At 39.7% G+C, this 17,666-nt stretch overlaps 1 long non-coding RNA gene across 1 annotated transcript in view; it reads left to right on the top strand.

Moving 5' to 3' along the window:
- Nucleotides 1-9,708: 9,708 nt before the first annotated feature.
- The window catches only part of LOC122798848, a 56,990-nt gene continuing 49,032 nt past the window's right edge, over nucleotides 9,709-17,666 (top strand). Inside the window, exon 1 of the long non-coding RNA XR_006364311.1 lies at nucleotides 9,709-9,788. This is a non-coding gene — a long non-coding RNA (uncharacterized LOC122798848). The remainder of the gene's footprint in view (nucleotides 9,789-17,666) is intronic.

Below are 17,666 nucleotides of genomic sequence, written 5' to 3'. Positions count from 1 at the left end.
AGGAAAGGGATGTATTTCCCTAACCACACTATACCGTGATTCCTGTACATAATCGAACGTTACATTTGTGAATGCACAATCCATTCACAAATATAACGTTCGCTCATGTAACCTGCACACATATGAAGTATTTGAACTTTTGTAGTTTGAATACTTCATAGCTGTGCAATTGCATGGCGAACTTTCAATGGTAAACCGTTTTAAACATATCATGCTGCTTTATATGTCTTCTAACGTACTTGGTCATAAGGCCGATGATCCAATTTTTCTGTTTCTTTTCAATATGTGAGCAAAATGACTGCAGTACCATGATGACTCATGTTTTTGAAAACATACCCACATTTATGATCATCTGAATTGCTTATATATATATATATATATATATATATATATATATATATATATATATATATATATATTTATTAGTGGAATATTATGTTTTGTTAATATTAAGTTTGACTTGTGATACAGTAAAGTTTGTGGGCACATGTACTCCATCTGGGTGAACATCCACAACAGTCAAATGCCAGTACTGTGTGTGGTACAGATATATTTGTGAAAAGGCTTAATATCGGTACGGACCAGCCTGTGATGTGCTGTGACATGGGTTTAGTATGTCTGAGGATTTGCGTTTGTTGTACCTAATTAAAAAATGTTTGATTGGTAATCATTTTCATCACCAATCTATCCTCTGAATTACATGTGTTTTGCTATAAATTGTGTAACCACAAAGGTCCTTTGGTGTGCAGTGATAAAAACTTTATTTCTGGATCGCACCATAAATTTTGCAAGAGAGGCTAAACAGTGATTTGTAGAAAACTTTACATAGAATGACTCGGACCATGAGAACAATTTTTCTAAAGATAACAGAAGGTGATTTTTGCATTACCCAACTAGCTAATCATTTGCAGAAACATTTGTACTGAGTGTGTCTGCACTTCCTCACTTCTAAATTCATACTTGGAGGGGGCTTCTCTGGTACTCAGGCTAGAATCTCTGCAACTGTTGGTCTTGAAGCTGTAGGTTCAATACATCCATCAAGCTAGATCCTCCTTCCAGAAAAATATCCTCCATTTAGGTCTGTTGAGTTAGTATACATCCTTCATGGGTCAGGGTGGGAGACTGGCATAATGGTTAAGGTGTTTACCTTGCAGATACAAGGGACAAGGTTTTATTCTTATAGGTTCATAGGTTCATAGGTTCATACTAGGCTATCTGCCCTAGGGCATTTATAAGCCTAGCCAGAGTGTGTATGGCTTTCGCCACCCATTTTAAATTAATTTTGCTATGCCCTTTTTCGAGGTTAGTATACTGTGCCTCTGTCTAACAGTGACACAGAAGTGATACCCGGGGTAAACCTACGATCTCCCATCCACTCATCAAGATTCCTCTTGAAGAGAGTCAATGAGGGACTCTGCCTAACCTGGACTGGGATTTTATTCCAGAGTGAAGAGAGCCTCTGGGTTATGAATCTGTCCCTCCAGCATGTGCTATTTATTTCAGTGCTGAGGTTTAAGTCCCTGCTCGATGGGATTTAGATTTTCTGAGGTGCAGCATGTCCATTAATTCCGGGTTGGACATGGCTTTATACATCAGGCACAGATCGCCTCTGAGCAGGCGGTATGCCACTGAGTAGAGCTGGAGTTTCTTTAACCGGGCAGCATACGGCATCTGTTTGAGCCCCTTGATCCTCTTGGTGAGGTACTTTTGGGGTCTTTCCAGTTGCTGCAGGTGTCTGGTAAGGTACATCCCAAAGGGGCATTGTACTCAATTATGGGCCTGATGAGGGATGAGTAAAGAGGCACGACCTCCCCTGATTTAGATGTGAATCCCTTCATGATTAGGTGGGCTATATAAAATGCTTTTCTAACCACTTTGGCCACGTGGTTGTCAAATGAGAGATTGCTATCAACTTGGGTCCCCAGGTCCCTAATTACTTCTTCTGTACTTAATGGATTACCACCTATGTGGTAATTTGTGGGCACCTTGTTTTTGCCAAAGGGGATGACTATACACTTTTTGGCGTTTAGCTTGAGGCCATGGCTCTGGCACCAGTTGTCTGTTTCTATGAGGCCCTTTTGGAGGATGCTTGTGTCAGCTGGAGAGTCTATTATGGCGCCCAGTTTGCAGTCATCTGCGAACTTGGTCAGCCACAGTCCTTCCATGTTGGCCTGTACCTCCGAGAAATATATACCGAACAAGAGAGGTCCCAAGACTGAGCCTTGTGGGATGCCACTTGTAACTGGTTTGGAGTCTGACATGGCTCCAGCTATTCTAACCATGTGGGTTCTGTCCTTGAGCCAGTTTGCAACCCATCTAGTGACATAGGGGTTTAAATTTAAGATGGTGAGCTTATCTATAATGCCCGAGTGGGGTATTGTATTGAAGGCTTTTGCGAGGTCCAGGTAGGCTGTGTGGACAACCTTCCCCTTGTCAATGGCCTTGGTGACTGTTTCAAAGAAATTGACCAGGTTTAATAGGCAGGATCTGCCCTTAACAAAGCCAAACTGGGTAGGATCCAGTGTCTGTAGGTCCCCAATATCTTTATTTATAAGGTCCATGATGATCCTTTCCATAGCTTTGCAGACCAAGCTAGTGAGACTTATGGGGCGATAGTTTCCAGGAAACGTTGAGGCACCACCTTTGTGGAGAGGGACCACTGTTGCTGTACGCCACTCTTTGGGTACATATCCTGTAGTAAGGCTGAGATTGAACAGTAGTTTTAGGTTTGGGTTTAGCTCTTCTTGGAGTTCATGTAGGGCGCAGCCGGGACACCGTCTGGTCCCATTGATGCTGTGTTTCTTGCTTTGGAGGGCAGCTCTTACCTGAGCATCTGAGATGTCAGGGGCAGCACTCTGCTGGGATAGATATTAGCCCTTTGGTGGGGGAGGAGTTTGCTGAACCTGTCAGCTAGGATGTTGCCAATGTCTGTGGGTTTGGTGTATTTTTTGTCATTTTGGACTAATTCTGAGCATATCTGGGAATTCCCACCCAGGTTCCTAACATAACTAAAGAAAGCCTTGTGATTATCCTTAGTGTCCTGTGCAATTTTTCTCTCGAAGCTGGCCTTAGATGATTTTATGAGTGCCCGTAGTTTTTTGCTAATACTGATCAGAGATGCCTTCCCTTTTTGGGATTTTGCTCTGTCATGTAGTAGCTTCCTCCTTCTATTGTATAGTTTGTTTATGGCTGGGGTCCACCAGACAGGACGTCTGCCTTTGGAGGATTGGGTCTTGGTTTTATTTGGGATTGCATGATCCATGCATTCCTGAAGGTGTTCATAGAATGCGTTTATAAAGGATTTTGTGGTCTGGGCGTATTATCCACAGGCCGGGGCTGAAGGATTCCACCTCGGTTTTGAGGAGTGTGAAATTTGCTTTAGAAAAGTTTTTCACTGTGGTTTTCTGGGCATGGGGTGGGGTCGGGATGTGAATATCCAGTGAGATTAGTTTATGGTCTGATCTTACCAGTGAGGGATACACTTCTGGTCTGGAGCATAGAGTCCCCATGTTGGTGATGATCAGGTCCAGTATGTTTTTCCTCTTGTGGAGTGGTAACAAGTTGTTCCATAGCATATGAGTTTATATATTCTAGGAACCTTTGGGCTAGGGTGTTGGAGCTAGAGTAATGCTCCCAGTCTATGGTTGGGTAGTTGAAGTCACCCAATATAATGGTGTTTGGAGAGAGATATTTTCCAGTGTTCTCAGGAAGGCCGAGTGGGGTTCCTGGGTTTGGGAGGGTGGTCTGTAGCAGGCTATAAACTGGAAGGCAGTTTTACCCACTGTTAGTTGCACGTGGATAGTCTCTGATGCTTCTTGCTGTGCCACCAACCTGGAGGTGTGGGTATCTTTGACGAATATTGATACTCCCCCTCCTTTTGTGGTTCAGTCCAAGTTTTGGGGCCGAAAAGCATGGTATGAGTTATAACCTGGTAGTGCTGGGGTGCTCTCGAGAGCCTTGAACCAGGTTTCTGTTACTGCACAGATATCGATGTTCTCCATGCTAAGGAGAGTTTTGAGTGCATCTTGAGGTTTAGACTTCTGTTGAGTAGCATTACTCTTAGTTTCTTATCCCTTGTGATACCTATGGAGGTGGGTTTGTCTTTTGAGCCTTGCCTAAGAAAGGCACTATGGGGGTAGCAACAGCCTTTGCCAATATCTGAAAGCCCAGGGGTGACAGGTGCAAGCCATCCCTAGCGAAGCATCGTGGCTTGTCGAGCATGTCATCCCAGGCTGACAGGCATTGGAACCCCTTTGAATGACACCAATACTTAAGCCAATTGTTGAAATTGATAATCTTGTCTTCATACTGTGGCATCATTCTTGGTGAGGGTAAGATGCTACTCAAGGTCGGCTACATGCTCAGAGAGCTCCTCTGTGTCTCTTTCATGTAGTCCAGGGAGGTACGTCTCAGGTCATTCACACCAGCATGGACAATGACTGAGTCATACGACAGGCAGCTCACCGTGACCTTCTCCTTGTTCAGCCTGGTGGCGGGTGTGCCTGATGATAGTCACCTATTACAAGTGTATCAGGTGTGCTGTGACTGTCACACTGGCTTTGTGAGTTATGTGTTGCCGCCTCTGCTTTTATTTAGAGTTTTGTGTGTTTATGTGTTTGGTTTGCTGTCTGGTAGGTCTATGTGAGATTCTCCTCCTACTGAGTTGAGAGTAGCCTCAGTTTGGCTATATGGTTGCATTTTCTCACATGTGTTGGAATTTGTTGGGAGGAGGAGAGGGTTGGTACATTAGGCAGTTGTAACATTGCCTCAAGATTCCCAGGTTCACCAGCTGGACTAGAGAGGAGATTGACAACTGACCTTTGGACATGCTAGAATAAAAAGGGCCAATGGGGAACAAGTTACTCAAAGGGGAGTTTGTGAGGGTGTAGTGCTTTTAATTTTTAGTGCTGACTTATATAATTGCTTGAGCAAGTGCTAGGCTTTAGCGTAGGAATAGGGTGTTTATTATGAGAACTAGATCAGTTCCAAGGCTCAAACCCAAATAAGCATGCACAAAATCCGACTTGAAAGAGCTAGAAATTGGCCCAAAACAGACTACCAGATTCCTGCACTGGGAACACTCCTCCAGGGACAGATAGGCTGCTCCAAGCTCCCACTGCCACTGGTGAACAAAGAAGCTATCCAAGAAAGGAATGGCAACACTGAAATTTCCAAAGTCCAGAATACAGCAAAGCCTGTATTTGGACTACTCTAGGTCAGGAACGGAAAACTTTTTTTTTTTTTCTTTTTGCAACAAACAGCAGGAAATTGCACAATATGTAACAGACTTGTGTAGCCTCAACAAGTAAATGCAACAAACAGGACAAACTTTAAAATTGCAGGTAAAACAGTTTAAAACAGTTCAAGAAGCAGAATAGTAGCAGAAAAACACTTTTATCAGGTTAGCAGTCGCTCTTTTTAGCCTCTCTGCTACTAGCACCATTTGCAGGAGCTTGGCCGCAGTACAGGGGATTTGAAAGAGCTAGAAATTGGCCCAAAATGCAGATCAGACTTAGATTCTTGTGCTGGGAACACTCTCCAGGGATAGATAGGCTGCTCTAAGCTCCCCACTGCCACTGGTGAACAAAGAAGCCTCCCTTAATCCAAGAAAGGAAATGGCAACACAGGAACTTTCCAAAAGTCCAGAATACTGCAAAGCCTGTTTTTGGACTACTCTAGGTTAGGAAAGATGGGAAACAAGGATAATTTATTTGTTTTTTTGTTTTTTGTTTTTGTTTTTTTGCAATAAACAGCAGGAAAATGCAATAAATATTTAACACAGGCTAGCGCACTTGAGTGTGTAGCCTCAACAGGTAAATGCAACAAACAGGACAAACTTTAAAAGTGCAGGTGCAAAAACAACTTTAAACAGTTTAAAACAGTTCAAGAAGCAGAAATACTTGCAGTTTAGCTAGATCAGACAGTCGCCCAGATAGTAGCAGGAAAAAACACTTTTATCAGGTTAGCAGTCGCTCTTTCGCTCTTTTGGTCTGTCTGCTGCTAGCACCACTCTGCCAGACCAAAAGGAGCTTGGCTGAGGAGTAACAAAGCAAAAAACGGCCAAGCGGGTTTTATACAGGGGACTTGAAAGAGCTGGAATAATGGTTAAGCCTGTGTTTACCTTGCAGATACAAGGTACAAGGTTTTATTCTTTTTTTTTTTTCAACAATAGCAGAATGTAAAATAAAATATGTAACTAGCGCTGGCTGAGGGCACTTGAGTGCAGCTCATGCAAAAAACAAAATAAAAGCAAAACTTAAGACAAAAGTTACAGTCAGCTAAAGCTGGCTTTTTTAAAGTAGGGGTTATGAAGAGATACAGGAATGGAAATGGCCCAACTGGGCTGAACCACCTCACAGGAAGATACCACCAAGGGACTCATACTCAGCCCAGAGCTCTCCCACCTCACATCCAAATAAGAAGCTCTCAATACCTCAAATAATAATATGGGCAACACAGGAACTATGACACAAAACGCTCCATACCATGCAGGTGTCACTGGGCTGGAACCACTCTCTCTTGACAGATATTGAACAGAGAAGCCCACTCCCCTGGTGAACAAAGACAACACAACCCACCAAATATGATATACAACATGGGAACTATGACACAGCCTTAGAGATCAAGCAATACCTGATGACTGGACTAGACTAGTTCAGTATTAAGAAATACAAGGATTTTTACAAAAGAAAGAAATTAGGTACAGAAACACAGTAAACTGCTGTGACCAAGTTTGCACTAAAAAGTGTGTGTAGCTCACCAATTAAAAATAAAGCAAAAAACAAACTTGTGCTGAAAAACCCTCGGACACACACAGGCAGGAATGCAATAAAAACAACTTACAGACACACAAACATAAAAGAAACAAAACAAACAAGTCTATATATACAGAAAAAGCAGCTAAAACACACACACATTCTCAGATGGAAAAACCTAGTGCAAATCCTTAGAGTTGTAGCAATATTAAGGCTGGTCATAGTTATAATAAATGCTTGTTTTATTACTGTATATTTCAAAGAATTTGAGAAGCACAGTCAGAACACAGAGAGGTTCAGACCAAAAAAAAAAAAAAAAAAAGTTTTGACAATATGGGGTAACTGGCTAGAATTAAAGTAGCCCACACGTGTAGTTAGCCAAGTATGAATCTATGAACTGATCATTCATTCATCTAGCCTGTCCTTTTTGGAATCTGGTACTGGTCACTCTTCTGGGATAAAGTGTGATTTTGTGGTAACCATTTGAAATGTTAAGACCTACTGCAGTGAGTCCTGGAATGTGGAGACTGAATGGCTGAAGGGTTGGACTTACATATCTTATTATCACCTATGTGGTGTGGAATGTCACACCTCTAGCAGCCTAGACACATCTTGTATTCCAGAGAATTTTCTGAAAAATAAACTTAAAAAGCGTAAGTCAAACAAATGTAAATAATTTGTGAACACAAAAAGCTATTAAAATTATACACATAGCAATGTTATCAGTAAGAACTGTTCGTTACAGTTATAGTAGCCAGTGCATTCATAGTCCTTCCATAAATACTATATTATAATGTACACAAACCCAGAATTATATTTTTGTAAACTTTCAGAAACTGTCATATCTTGAACACTGTACTACCTATATATACCTATATTGTTAGAACATTTTTGCTAACCAGATATAAGGTTTCACATGACAACAAGAAATTCCTCTATGAGTGCATACTTAATGAGATAGAGAAATATGAAAACATGTGCTTAACTATATAGTTAGCAGTATAAACAACACTTAAAATAACTAAAGATGTCCAACTTACAATGCAAGCATCAAAGATTTTTTTCTTCAAGAACATCTAAGGTTTCACCTGATGTCTCACAATAATGTGTAGGTCACTTGCTTTTTGAAATATTAAATGCATATTGAAATATTGTTTATTTTCATATTACTAACAAACAGCTAGCAATATTTCAGGTATACTGTGAAATAAATGGACATGCATTTTCCTGTTTAACACAATCAAATTTCATACCATACCCCTCAATGACATGTAGGGCTCTCAGCTGTCAAAATATGAACATAAATATGAAAATATGAATATGTGACAAATTGATTAATTTGTCTATTGTAGGACATCCTAGATTAACAATTTTAGTGTCATTTTGTTAATAACTCCTTGCACTTTCTAATACTGCCTTTTATTAGCTGATAAGTCACTTGATTAAAGAAGCCATGCCTGAAAAGTGTCAGGACACCATAATGAGCTATGGGTGTGAATTGGAAGTATGCAAAATGGTTTTATAAGCTTGAATGAGATATACTAAGTCTGAGATGCCATTTCTCAGAATATTCCCTTTCTCTAAGGTATGGCAATCTCAGAGTTGGTATATATAAGTTTGGAAGTATGGAGGGAGCTTTGCCCCCCTATGAAAATAAATTTTAAAAGGAGAAGAGCGATTTTTGAGATTTGTTCTCCTGGGTTTTCAGTATTTTTTGGGGGGGAGGGGGCTTTTCAGCACTTGGCATTTTGAGTGTTTACATTTCAACAGGGATCCAAAGCTGTTAGTCATCTATCCTTCCTGGGGTCTGGTATTGCCCACTCATCACTTGTGGAGTGTGGAATTGTTCATCCATCACTCATGGAGATATGGTCATCTGTCACTCATCTGCTATTTAAGGAAGCTGCTATTTGAAAAGCTAGAATCTCTTTAGCATGCTCCTTTTTCTGTGTGTTTGTATCATTTCCCTGTATGTATACCACCAGCAGCTTATATATTATCTGAAATTAAACTGAAATAGTAAACATTTTAAAATGCATAAACGTAAAATCAGTTAGAACATAAAAAAGAGCTGTAACTCCATAGCTCTCAAGTGTCTTATTTTGTAACATGTTATTCATTTTAGCCCACAAAAATCCTCTTTACTATGGAGAGATGGCAATCTTCCACACTGCCTAATGAAACGTAGAAGCATAAATTCTTCTTACTACAAATTATTGGATCCACTTCAACCTTTCTTCACTAAAATGTGTATGTGAGATGTAAGGAAATTTGGCACATGAATGATAAAAGTTGAGAGTGGAAGTGCAAAACACAGTAAAAGCAAATACCGCAATGCTTTTAATATCTGAGAAAGCTAGAATCTCTTTAGCATGCTCCTTTTTCTGTGTGTTTGTATCATTTTCCTGTATGTATACCACCAGCAGCTTCTATTCCTTCTTGTACACACTGTATACTCTTCTCTGAATACCTTTGACATTCACTGAACCTGTATGAATGCCTGAGATGGTCATTCACTACTTCTGTGTAGTTTGCATTTATCAGATGAACTACAGTACACTGCAAAAAACAAGGAGGGAATGACCAAGACATGCAAGTAACCTCACTGGAATGAATGCTATGGCTATGCAGCATATGGCAAAAGTTAAGATTAAGGAAGAAAAGGACAGCGCATAGCTATATTTCACAGAAAAAGGAATCACATGGAAGCAGCAAAGGTAGAAAAAATGTCAGGGTGGTAAATATGCCTTTTAAATCATGCCAGACATGTAGGTGCAGTAGTTGGTCCAGTTAATCATTTCTTATTGTCCCCATGTTTGTTATGCTCAGTGTGACCTTTTGGCTGATCCCTTTTTGGCACTTCTTCTCTCTCTTATTTATATTTAAATAATACTTGTTACAAAAGTTTTAAACAATGCCACATTTGATCCAGTTTTCTCCATGCTATGCATTTTTTTCACTCACTGTTTTTGTTTGCCTAATTGGAACGGGGATTTCTTGAAGCAGGAGTGTCTAGTGTTTATCATTCATGCAGTGAGTATACTGTATTAAATAGCAGTATGACTTTACTATAAGTACATTCTAATACCATGTTATTTTTGAATTTAACTTCTTTATTTTGTAACAGTGTTGTAGATGAAAACGGGTCCATGTGGTCCAATTCACTTATATGTGCAAATAAAATAAAATACAATAAAAATCCCTTGAATACCAAAAACAAGGTTATAACAATGATATTTTGGTAGTTTTATTTGGGGAGAAAATGTTGCTAATGTTCTGGTTTCAGACACATCTGACCAGCAGGTGGCAGCATCAACTAGATGAAAAGCCACGGTCTGTTACAGGGTGCTGGAAAGTACAGTAGAGATTAGATAAAATTAGATGAAAAACAGAACCTGTTTTTGAACTGCTGAAATTCTTCTTACTAGAAATTATTGGATCCACTTCAACCTTTCTTCACTAAAATGTGTACGTGAGATGTAAGGAAATTTGGCACATGAATGATAAACATTGAGAGTGGAAGTGCAAAACACAGTAAAAGCAAATACCGCAATGCTTTTAATATCTGTTTTTACCATGCAAAGATAGAGTATAATAAATTATTATGAATTTATGCTTCTACGTTTCATTAGGCAGTGTGGAAGATTGCCATCTCTCCATAGTAAAGAGGATTTTTGTGGGCTAAAATGAATAACATGTTACAAAATAAGACACTTGAGAGCTATGGAGTTACAGCTCTTTTTTACGTTCTAACTGATTTTACGTTTATGCATTTTAAAATGTTTACTATTTCAGTTTAATTTCCGATAATATATAAATTGAAGAAAGGCTGGTGGAGACTGTAGAAGATGAAAGGAGAAAGCTGCAGTTTAAAAAGCTAGAAGTTTAGTAGATTAGCTATTTACAAGCGTCATTCTGTAGTCGTCGTGGGTTTGATTTATTCAAGCAAACATGTAACTCTGAGCAAGAATTCCGTGGTCACCCCTGAAAGTGACACCACTATTCAATGAGGTTGTCTGATTAATAAATAAATAAATAAAAATAGAAGTTACAGTGAATGGACTGAGAGGTAACACTGATGTCTTCCTTCCCATTCCCTGGGGCAAACTACACCCTCAAAGGATATCCCTAAGCTGCATGCTTCCACGCTTCAGGAATAATTTGCAGAAACTCTGTATGTGATCCTCTCAATCAACTTCTTATAATTTAGAGTTTTATGCAATGTAAGTCAAGAAAATGTTGACCAAGAATACTTTCATTTCCAGTCATATGCATCTTGTTACTATGAAACAAAATTAATGATTCTTTGAAAAATCTGCTAGTTACTGCAATGTTTTATCTTTTCCATTTCATGCTATTTTCAACAGAGACCTTATTTCCAGGACATTTTAATTATGTTTGTTGCTAACCCCATATATTGTCATGCCAAATAAAATGTACACCTTTTGTATTTTATGTATTACTTTTCTTCAAATATATGAACTTGTATATATGTATGGGTCTAGGACAGTCGACCGTAAGACTGTTTCACCGAAAGTGAAACGGGCTGTCACAGTTTCGCGAAAGCACTTTTTAACAAAAAAAGTGCTTTCGCGAAACTTTCTTAAAAGTACAGGGAACCGAGAGAAGTGGTAGTGGGCGAAATCGGACTACAGTGGGGATAAAGGAATATTCCCTTTTCCCCACTGTAGTGCGATCTTGGAGTGAGAATATAAAAGTAGGGGGGTGTGGGGGTGGAGCCCCCCACGTGGGCGGTGCAGGGGGCAAACCCCCCCTGTGTAAACATGGTATGTATGTGGTTTTTTTTGTTTTTGTGTATGTGTTTGTGTGTTTTACCTTCCGTTTACCGAAACTGCTTTTTCGGTGAAAGCAGTTTCGGTAAACAGTGTATATATATATATATATATATATATATATATATATATATATATATGTGTGTGTGTGTGTGTGTGTGTGTGTGTATAGTATATATATGTATATATATGTATATATATATATATATATATATATATATATATATATATATATATATATATATATATATATATGTATAGCGATATTACTGGGATGTCTAATATTCAGTTTTGACTTGTAATATTATAAAGTTTGTGGGCGCATACACATCCAGCTGTGTTAACAGTTGCAACAATCACATACCATTACTGTTTGTGGTACAAATCCATTTGTGAAAGGGCTTAATATAGGTACAGACTAGCCTGTGATTTGTTATTACATGGGTTTGGTATGCATGAGGCTTCGTGTTTGTTTTAGTTAATTCAGAAATATTTGATTGGCAATCATTTTCATCACCAATCTATCTTTGAAGTAATGTATTTCAATTTCCTGCTACATTTTTTCTGTCAGTGGAATCAGCTGTCATAGTAACAGGCCATCAAGCTGCACCATCATCATTTACACCCAGAAATATGTAGCTGGTGTTTGCTTGCTTTCGTTTGCACACAGGGAAGGTATGAACATCTACTGCATACATTCCTTGTAGGAGAGCATGGGGATATTGCAGCAGTTAAACAGAGTACTTAAGTGATGCATCTGCCTTGAGTATGCAAGGGATTTTATTTATGCAACCTTAGAAGTTACTGCACACTGCCTGGTGATTTATTGGTAAATAAAGCAACAAAAAGTGTCATGGTGAAGGAGTCCTGTTGGCATAGTACCCACCCCCAACCGATGGCCTGATGCTAAACATGAATGGGAATAACAGATCTCACTATTACATTTCCAACAATAATCTGGCGATTAGTAGAGGGAATAGATGAGTCTACATAAGTTGTGGGGTTGGATACAGGACCTACCTATGCAAGGCCTGCATGAGATGTAGAAAGAGTCCAGCAAAAAGTGTTCACTAACTTTCTCATCTTCCTTGGCAGTACCACTCCTGGTCCTGCCCTCCAGACAAAATTACAGGTCAGTGCGCAGTGTTTCACATTTCTCCACATCAGCATACTCTGGTGGTCAGGTAGTGTGACATGAATGTTTCAGTGTTTTCCAGAAATCAAACTTATCTCTTTCATTAAAGAGATTCAGATATTCCTCTCACATTAATGGAGGTGGAGCATGCCATGAGGCTTAGCAGTACCTAAGGTATGGAGCTCTGGTGCATGTAAAACTGACTTTCAGTCAGTCCAGAGATGGTCTCACAACTGCTGTCTGTCCATCAACCCCCAAAACTCTGCTAAGGAATGAGAGTAACAAATGGATGTTCAGTACTAACTCACCACAGAGACAGCAGGCAAGTTGGAGATGACCCATGGCTGTTCCTAAATCTAAACTACAAGAGCAGGCTTATAGCATACTGTTGTGTGGATGTGCCAGATAGGTCACCCTCCCTTCTTTCAAAAAAAAAAAAAAAACATCTGTCAGCATTAATATCCTCCTTTCACTTCTATGGTTCTAATAATGCCTCCTTTGTACGAGATGTTAAACTGAGGTCCCATCTGCTTGAGATGGTGGTAACTCAGTTGGATGTAAAAGATCCTACAGCACCTATTGAAAAAAATAGGGGAAGTTCCTTTATGCCCTGGACAAATTTCCCCCTAGTAGTATAAATACCACCTCGGGTCTCCCCTAAAAAGAGGCTACTATCCTAGTGGGGCTAACCTGGTCAGCAATATAAATAAATAAAAATGTGTGTGTGTGTGTGTGTGTGCTTGTAATCTGACTTTGATCACCATGCTACAGGTTTCCTAACTGAAAGGAAAAAGCTCTTAAGAGAAAACTCAATATCGTGGCTCCATTGGCTCTTGTTGGTCAGTAGCAGTGATGTCAACACAGAATGCTGGCCATCCTACGTTTATACCTCATATGAGCACTAACATTTTCTTTTCACTTCTGTGATTCTAAAAGTGTTTCACCTGGTTAAACAAAGCTTTCTGACTGAGTAATTGCTTAATTAGTAATCAGTGATGGATGTTTCAGTACAAGAGCATGAAAGGGGAAAAATATGGACGCATAAGTTAAATAAGACTAGAGGCAGCACTTTATAAACTTATGTTTGATAGAAAAATGAAAAAGAAAGGCCATATATAATCCTTTCATTTATTTAGGTTCATAGGGATTTATTTATTTATTTATTTGTCCTTTGTTGACTGGGTAAGCCACACTGGACTAGTAACCTCTTTTCAGGGGAGCACTTACTAGACTATTGATTCATGAGGAACTTTAAAAGCCTGGACATACATTCCCGTGAAGTTTTTAGGCCTTATATTTAAGTATGAATGACCTAGAGATGAGCAGAACATTTACATGTTGCCCATATCCATAAGGGACAATAGTGCTAAATCAGGGGTGAATTTGTGTTTATTCATCCATTCATCCATATTGTTTTTGCATGGTGTAAGAGAAGTACTTTGCTTTATGTGGAGAAGAAGACAATTCTAAAGAAGTGGTATTCTCTGTGATACATATCTAACCCTCCAAAATGTTCTATTTATGTTTCAAAATAGTTTTAGATCCCTTGTGCAGGTATTTATGCCACCACTCTAATTTCCTGATATCTGTTTGTGATTAAGTTTGCTGTCTTATGAGTTACATAGAGATTAACGTTTAGCTGGAATAGTTTATCTATGACACCTGTGTCTGGTGTGGTACCAAACACCTTTATAAGGTCCAGATATGCAATGTGTACTGCTTGGCCCTAATCCATTGTTTCAGTAACCTTCTCAAAGAAGTCAGCCAGTTTAAGTCGGCAGGATCTACCTCTGACATATCTGAACTGGCCTTGGTAGAGAGTTTGTAGGTTACCAGTGTCCTTATTTATTAATTCCATAAGGATCCTTTCTATAGCCATGCAGATGAGGCTCATCAGGCTTAAGGGTCTATAATTACCTGTTTTTCTGATGCCCCACCTTTGTGGAAGGACACAACAGTTGCTGTCCTCCATTCATCTGGCACAAAGCCTGTTTGGAAGCTGTTTGAATAGAGTCGGTAGGGGTCTGACAGATCCTGCTTCAGGCTGACTAGTAAGAAGCCTAGTACGTTATCCAGCCTCATAGAAGCAGTGGTGTTGGCCATGGACAGTGCCTTGAGGACTTGTTCCCTGAAGGAGGGCTATGGGACTTGTTTCCTTAAAGAGGGGTGTAGATGCAGGTATGAGATTTGGGAATGTAGGAGGTTAGCAGGAGATGAACCTAGACCTAAATTTATCAGCTAATAGACTGCTTATGTCCTCTGGATCTGGGTATACAATATAATTTACTATTAGCTGTGCACAGTGTTGGGCATTGTCTCTAAGTTTCATAACATAACTGAAGAAGGTTTTGTGGTTGTCCTTTTCCCAGGTGGCAATTTTTGCCTCATATCTGGCTTTGGTTTAGCAAGAGCTTTTTTTCACCTTGAGAGTTATATTTATTTTTATATGCAATGAATTTTCTTTTTATTATAGAGCCTGTTTATATTTGGGTTCTACCACAGTGGGCTTATATTTGAATTTGGCATTGTATTTACTTTAGAGGGTGGACAGATGCATCTATGCAGCTATTCACATGTGCATAGAATTTGGTAGTAAAGGATTTTGCATAATCCTTGGAGCCATCAAGTTGGAAGGGGATGTCGAATTTAGCCAGGGGATCACCAAGTTTCCATAGATTACCCTTAGTATAATCTCTGAATACCGAGGTATTGAAGGATGGTTCTAGCTTCAGTCTTAATATGAATTTAACTGATTTGTGTTCTAATCAGGGAATGACATGGAGGGCTTTACAACTGGTAGGGAGCATAACTGTCCCATATTGGTGAGGACCAGTTCCAGGATTTTATCGTCTCAGGAGGGGATGTGAACTAACTGGTCCAAAGAGTTTGTTTTGATGAAGTCCAGAAATCTCTGGGTATGCAAGTTAAAGAATGTGCATGCCTTCCACTTAATGGACTTTAACTAGTCCCCTAGGAGACTAGTGTTTGGCTTAATGCATAAGGACTCCAGACTAATTAAGTATAAGTTACAGGTTGATGGGGACATAGAGGGGATCCTCTAGTTAGTCAGGGGGCCCTGTAGTTAGCCATGATGTGATAAAGAGTTTTGTTAATGGTAAGTTGGACATGAAAGAGTTCCAGATTGTTATCTTGTTTAACTAGTCTGGAGGTGAAATGTTTTTTTTTTTTTTTTTACAAATTTGGAGACATCAAATTTGTAAAAAAAAAAAAAAAAAACCATTTCACCTCCAGACTAGTTAAACAAGATAACAATCTAGAACTCTTTCATGTCCAACTTACAAATTTGGAGACACCATACTGCGGTGGTGGTGCTGTGGTAGCGTTGTCGCCTCACAGTAAGACATTGTCCTGTTCGATTCTCAGCTAGAGCATCTTCTGTGTGGAGACATGCATGAATGGGTGTACCTTCGTTGAAGGTTGTGCATCAGGGCCGGCAACTCGGCACGTAAAAATCTACTGTCACTCATTAGCAGACTGGAGTTCTGCTGTGGTGACCCCTAACTGGGAAAAGCCGAAAGACACAACAACAACAAATTTGGAGACACCACTACCATTTGTGCATTCATCAGGTGCAGTGGGCCTGAACATGTGATGGGCATTGAAACACCACACTGATGGGGTACTGTCAGTGGTCTTGAATCAGGTCTCCATAACAATGCATACATCAATGTTTTCCAATGTAAAGAGCACTTGAGAGTGTAGTTTTTTGCTAAGGCTCCTAGAATTCAGCAACAATACCATTATGTTATCTGTATTCTATTTTATCATGTTGGAAGTTTTTGAGGACTAATGTTGCCTAAAAAGGCATTATGGGGTGTGGGCAAAGTTTTAGCCAATGTATGAAAGCCTTAGGGGATATAGGTGCAGGCTATCCCTGGCAAAGCAGTTAGGACTGTCTACCATCCGACAAAGCGGATATATATTGAATGATACCAATCCAATTGTTGAAGTCAATAATCTTTTGTTCACATTGCAGCATCATTCTTGGTGATGATAAGACTAGGTTCATAGCTTCCTCAGACACATATTTTGAGATCTCTATCAAGTCTCTGTCTTTGGATTAGGGGTTGGCATAATGGTTAAAGTGTTTACCTTGCAGACAAAAGTTACAGAGTTTGAGTCTCACCAAGGGAAACTGGCTATGCTTAAAATGGCCTACATGGGCAGCTAGCCTAAAAGTATGAACGTTTGAACCTACATATAGTACAGGAACGTATATCTCACTTCATTTACACCCACATGTACTATGACTGTGTCATATGTGTACTTGTGATGCAAGGACTTGAGTCCCTGCGTGATTTGGTGAATCCTGGCATGTGATAGGCAACTGACCATGACGCTGTCCTTGCACAGCCTGGTGAGTGCTGCATCAGTGTATCACAGTGGATTCAACTATGAGTAGGATGTTCCATTGTGTGGAGGTTTGCCTTATTCGCTTTTGAATTGAGACATGGTGAGTCTTTTATATATATTTCATTTCAAGGTGTGTGCTGCCTGTGTTGTGTGTTTGTGAGGTTGCTGAAGCTACTTGTTTCTTAGCTTATAGTTAGGAGACCTTTGTAGTTTAGGGAGGTTACTTTTAAGAGCCTCATCATATGTCTATGTGTTTGGTCGGATCTGTGGGTGACAGGTTTAGTGTGGTGTTGTGTGGTACTGACAATCTGGTTGTCTGTAGTATCTTTATGTATGAGTTTTTCCTCCAACAGTATTAAATAACTGCATTTCTCACACGCTGTCAGTGTCAGTAAACAATTGCTACAATGTCTCAGGATGCTCATTTCAAACAGTCTTGCTACTGAGATATTTGGAAAGCACAAATCCATGTTTTCAGGTGCTAATTTGGGTTAAAGGGGCGTAGTGCCTATGAGGTTTGGAATTGATTACATGAGGTGCTATCTGACTGGTGGTGGAGACAGTGCAGGTCTCAACACAGCTGCACACAGCTAGGAATCAATAATCCTT

The sequence above is a fragment of the Protopterus annectens genome, chromosome 3.part1, assembly GCF_019279795.1.
Source record: "Protopterus annectens isolate FY-2018-M chromosome 3.part1, PAN1.0, whole genome shotgun sequence".
NCBI lineage: Eukaryota > Metazoa > Chordata > Ceratodontiformes > Protopteridae > Protopterus > Protopterus annectens.
This window is presented reverse-complemented; position numbering and strand designations above follow the sequence as displayed.